This window comes from Ambystoma mexicanum, chromosome 11, assembly GCF_040938575.1.
Source record: "Ambystoma mexicanum isolate Mex_15411 chromosome 11, UKY_AmexF1_1, whole genome shotgun sequence".
NCBI lineage: Eukaryota > Metazoa > Chordata > Amphibia > Caudata > Ambystomatidae > Ambystoma > Ambystoma mexicanum.
This window is the reverse complement of record NC_090934.1, coordinates 202,293,753-202,299,781: the sequence shown is the minus strand read 5'-3', so window position 1 is coordinate 202,299,781 and position 6,029 is coordinate 202,293,753.

Genomic DNA, 6,029 nt, shown 5'->3' with positions numbered 1-6,029 from the left:
CCGCTTTTTAGATCAAAGGAGGAATGATGTGTCGATATCTGTGCTCAGTCGAACCAAGTCAGCTCCATTACTCTATCACGTCAGATACAGTGAACTTGAGACCCACCACCTCATGTGCATAGCATGCAGTGCCTCTGGTATAAGTCAGAACTATCAAGAGACTGGCATCTTACTGCCACAGTCTCTGTGGGGTCAGCTACCCACCAGCCAAAATCACTCAAGGCAATTCTGTGGGAAATATTCCCACATGAGAGGCATGACCACTCTGAACAGCCCTGTCATAATACCCCTGATTCCTAAGCGCTACAGTGAGGTCCAGAGCCTCGTGCCTGGCTATGGGAAGGTCAATGAGTTTATAGTGGCCTGGTAAACAGGTAAGGCAATGGGTGCCAAAATCAGACCAATAAATCACAACCCTCCAGGGTGACATGTGAGGACTGAGGTCTTTCTCAGCACAGGGTACCACATTACCACTCTTCCCACCACATGCAAGGGCCAATACCCTCTGCTACATCCCTCGAACACACCCAGAAAGATGCAAGTGACAGGCACAAGGGGGCACAATATGTGATAAATGATACAGGATAGATCAAAATATAACACACTTAAACACTCTAGCAACCAGCACCTCATCACAACAGTGGCGGAGTGGGAGCTGGCACCACTTTGATTATAGAGGGCGGCACCCTTGGCAGTCTTTTCCCAGGCATGTTGTGCCCACTCTAAGGCACCAGCCTGCTGGTCTTTAATGGACCACCATATTTTGCATAGTGGCAGCACACATGTATTAAAGGTATGTGTGACCAAGAGTCATTCCTGCTCCTGCCATTACACTGGGAAAGTGACCAGGATTGCATTTATAATGTAGTTGATGGAAACAGATGATAAAGCACCACAGTGAATACTGTAATTGTGCAGCACACACCTCAAGTCTACACATAGATGGATGTGGACGGCGGTTGTGGATCTTGTGCTTGCAAGCAGTGTCAGATCCAGAGAATGGGAAATTGGAGTGACATTCTCCTTAGAAGACTCTCTGCACCGATGCACCAAAGTGCAAAAACTGCCAAGTTAGTTTAACTTGAACTTATTTAGGCCACAGGGTTTGCTTATTGGTGTGCCAATAGAGAAGGCATTGGCATGTTTCGTTTTTCCTAGGAGGTCATCCTAAGCACCACCTATATGCTGAAACTACTGCATTGGAGTACAGCTAGGAGGGTGATGGGATGTGTTGAGGGACACAAAACAGGTAGGTTTTTGGTTCTTTGTCCATCCATTAACTTCCCATGGCCATACTAATCCCCATGTCCATTCCACCCTCTTTCTGCCTCTACCCACTATAAGAACATTCTCTTGGGATCTCTGTGAGCTAGCTTTATCAAGAAGTAGCATTAACCTTTAATGGAGCCTTCTGTGAATTAATGGCTTTATTTTATCTTCACATGCACTACTGGTGTAATGAAAATGCCTTAAACAAGTGTGCATTCAGCCACTTGGTTTGTATGCAGTGTGCATGTCCGACACTGAAGTTCTGTTAAAAGCAAGCGTTGCCAAAGCCAACAGGTTTGGCCTGCTTATAGACATTAAATAATCATTTGCTTGACACTACTGTTATATGCCCAGGTACTCGCATCATATTATAGCAGCTGCCAATAATTGCCAGTTAGCACCAATAGAGCAATACCTGGCAAATACCTATCCTACACAAAAGTCAAGACATTTAGCATTGCCAATGCTTGATCAGCAGTTGTACTGTTTTTTTTGGAAATGTAGACACTTTCCATTTAGCAAATGCACTACTTACAAACTAATCTAGGAATTGCTACCAAACAAATCACCAGGTGATCGAGGACTTGTGATCACTGCCCCCTCTGTAAATCACCACCAAATCACTGAGCCTTATAGTTCCCTGCACTGCATTTTTGGAGTCTGCGGCGGCTCCTGGAAGTTATTTATGTCTTTTTAAGTTTATTTCAATTTGTGATGCTCCATAGGCAAGTACACACCACTTCAAGGCCACAAATGCAAACAACCTCAAATGACAGCCCTTGGAGGTGCTGCTGGGAAACTGTGGTTGTCCCCTAATACAGAAGTGGAAAAGTGTGAGCTCTATTACTTTAGCCAGACTTGCAGTGATGTCTTCACCTGCGGGTGCTCCTGCCAGTTCCTGTGTTCTGTTTATACTTATTGTGGGCAATGCAAGGCGGGTACTTCTTAATGGCCAGTAGACAAGCATCCCTGAATAGCCAACCAACAAACCTTGTGAATAGGCATTTATCCATCAAAGTCAAAAAGCCATACTCATCTGCATTCTCAGCCAGACTCTTGCCTTCTCATGTAGGTACAATCTGTGATGGCCGGACTAGCAACGCTGCCCTGGTGCTTCGCCCATAGTCACAGATCTGATGGACTGTGATCCGTGCTCTGCTGCAGATTTGGAGTTTATCTGGTTAAGGATCAGCACTGGTGTTTCTAAACACAGTTTTAAGGTGCTTCAAGAGCCAATGGGTCCCAGATTCCATGGGGGGCTGGTCCACTGCACACAAAAGGCCTAAATGCAATCATATCAGAATAGCCAGCCCAAGTAGAGGTGTCGAGTCAACCACCCCGCAGGGAATGCAGAACCATCCAGAGGGTGCTAAACATGTACCTACTGATGGGAGGGGCTGATGGGGGTGGGAGATTCATTTTGATGGTCGGATAGAGGCATTTTAATAAGTAACAGGTATGCACAGAAACTGCGGACGTACCGTAGAGAGGGTTATCAACAGCAGCAAGGACAAGGGTATGACAGAGAGCTGGGGGGAAGGGGCATGCCGTCTCACCTGATTAATCTGTTCCTTCTGCCAAGGCACTAGCAGGAAAGTCTTCCTGTTCAGCAGCTACATGCACTGCTTTCTCTACGACGTCCCCTTGAATATCGTAGGATGCCTGGTACTTACTGTAAAGACTGGAGGGGGGTCTGTACTTCTGCTCTCTATATGGTAGAGGAGAGGCACAGAGGACCCCAGCCAAGATTCTCTGTCGTGGTAGCAATGGACAAACATCAAGGCCTACCTTCTCAGGAGGTGATGCAGGCTGGTTCTTAAGTACAGAGTAGTCCCCAAGCACCCACAAAGGAATGTCTGCACACGGTATTAGTTAAAACACAGTCTTTATATAATTAATATTCAAGGTTATGTACAATATCACGACAACTCACTTTGTACACAGTTATCAATAATGACAAATATACAGTTCTACGTGGTACCACAATTACTATTAGATCTCTTTAAAGTGCATCAACTGTACGGTTAAATGGGACACAAATCAGTTCGTAACGGACACCAACAATAGATATAAGAGGAAAGCAGTTGGTTAGAACAATTGGTAGAATACTGGCCCCGATACCTAGACACAGTTCTGTGTGGAGATCCCCCCACCACGGGCAACCTGTAGAATAAAGATATATCACAAGCCCAGTCCATTTGTTCACAAGAGACTTTCCAATAGTTCTGCAACCCCAAAGTACCTGGCGTTGTAGCGTTCCTCGCCGTGGAATTAACGGCCCTTCTTGAGTGCCCTCACTTTAAGGCATGAGTCACGGGTCGTCGAATGTCCGATGGAGAATAGGGTGAGCTACGACGGTGACTTGGCAGCTTCTTTCCTAGCGGTGCTTGTCGGCGGGGAAGCGTAAACGTCCTGCAAGGAAGAGGCATGCGGGGCACCTCGGTGTCGATAGTTCAGGACTGCAAAGAGTTTGAAGAACTGTGGCCCAGCAATGGTGTTGAGTCGTCGGTGTCTCTGCGGTCTTTGGGTGGCGGGATACCCACCAGCGGGTGCTCCTCGGCGCGTCGACAGCCTGGCCTTCTCCGTTGGGATAAGGCGGGCGGCGGTGCAGACGAGTGCATTCGTGAATCGAAAGTTCTTAGGCAACGGGAGCACTGCGGCTCCGGTCGGCGACAGCGGTCGTCGACAGTGGCGGACAACAGTCCGGGCACTTCTCTTTGGGATTTCGCGGCAGTCCCATCCCCGGTCGGCAGCCTGCCATAGGTCTGTCTACCAGGGAGCTTTGGCAAAGATCAGCTGGTGCATGATGGTCCCTCGTAGCTCGGGAAGATGGAGCCTTACCAGGTCCTCTCTGGGTCAGTCCTTTGAGACACAGCAGCTTTCAGATGGATGAAGGAGAGCAACAGCAATTCTTCTCTTCCAGCAGGGCTTCAAGGTTAAGCTTCAGTTTTACTCCAGTTACTCGTCATAGTGGACTTCAGCTTCTGAACACGATTCCTAGCAGTGAGAGGTCCCCAGATATACTGTTGATCTCCCATTCATTCTGCTGGGTCATACTCAAGCATCCAATCAGTGTGAAGGGCATTCATGCAGGCAGGCAGCCAATCAGGTGCATAGTGCATTCAGGCAATTCACTTCTCTCCAGACACTCACAACAAGTTATGTGTATTGGGACGAGTACCCAGCCATTCAACACTCCACACTGCATTCATACCAGTTTCGGGCTGGGCTGTCTCAGTCATTGTGTCAAACACCAGAAACCAGACATCCACAACAAGAAGTGCATATTGGTCACACACTCCATTCACCCACGTCCCACCCACAGGGCGTACCCCCAACATCCAGTCGTTGGGAAGGCTCCAGCCAGTCTGGTCGGTACTTCCCCACACTACCATAAAGAACTTCCACCCAATAGCCAGTCAGGGGGAAGGGACAGAGTCAGGGCTTCCCGGGACTTCGGGAAGATCAAGGTAACAGGTGATGCAAGGCAAGAGGCCACCGGTGCCATCTTGTCTCCATCAGGAATCTACTGATTCCAATGACAGGGCCTGGGCATCCCAAAATAGAGGATGCTCAGGGCACCAGTCAATTCAGCATGGAGCTGCCATCAGCCCGTACCCTGCTCTGTGGGCCACACACAGGTGCCCAAAATCATACACTAGGGGCACAGGGTTGTATCCCCACCCATGGGTGCCATAAGGGTATCCCATGGGTCCGTTCACCAAAACCAAAAGAGAGAGCTGCACCGCCAGGAGTCCCACATGAACTCCTGTGTGGAAAACATGACAGAACACACGATAAAAGGCAGTAAAGGACAAGGATACGGAGGCCCTGTCCCTCCGATGCATTTCCAGCATCACAGTAACCCCCCCCCCCCAGACTGAGGTTAGGGTGCCTAATCAACCACGAGATAGACACCCTCATCCAGACGGTCAACATACCTTCTGGAAAGGCCATTTACATTATCGGGCCTCTTCCATGGTCTATGCTCTATGGTCAAGTCTAGCCCTTGCAGACTAATGGACCACCTGAGCAGTTTCAGGTTCTAACCCTTCATCTGCATAAGCCACTTCAAGGGCTTATGATCTGTTTGGACCTTGAAGGTAGACCCGGTAAGGTAGGGCCTAAAATGCCTAAGGCTACAAACTATGCTAAAACATTCCTTTTCAACAGTAGCCCATCTAAGTTCCCTACCCTTAAGCTGTCTACTGATGAATATGATCAGATGTTCTCTTCCTTTGTCATCTAACTGGGGCAGGACAGCTCCAATTCCGGTGTCGCAGGCATCAGTTTGAACGATAAAGGGCTTGCTGTAATCAGGTGCACACAACATGGGTGCCCTACACAGACTTTCTTTCAAGCCATCAAAGGCCCTCTGACAGTCTTCAGTCCAATTAACCTTCCTAGGTCGTTTGGGTGAAGTCAGAGCTGTCAGTGGTGCAGCTATGGTCCCATAGTCCGCCATGAAATTGCGATAGTAGCTAGTGCGGCCCAAAAAGGCTCTCACCTGGGTTTGAGAAGTGGGAGTCTCCCAGTCATGTACAACCTGTACTTTACTGGGGAGAGGTTGGATTTGACCCCCTCTACCTCATGACCAAGATATGTGACTTTCCCCTGAGCTATCTGGCACTTGGTGGGCTTGATAGTGAAGTTGGCCCTTTTCAAAGCCTGCAACACCTTATCCAGATGTTTCAAATGTTCTTCCATGTGGAACTGTAGACGTCAATGTCATCTAAGTAGGCCACACAAAAGACATCCAG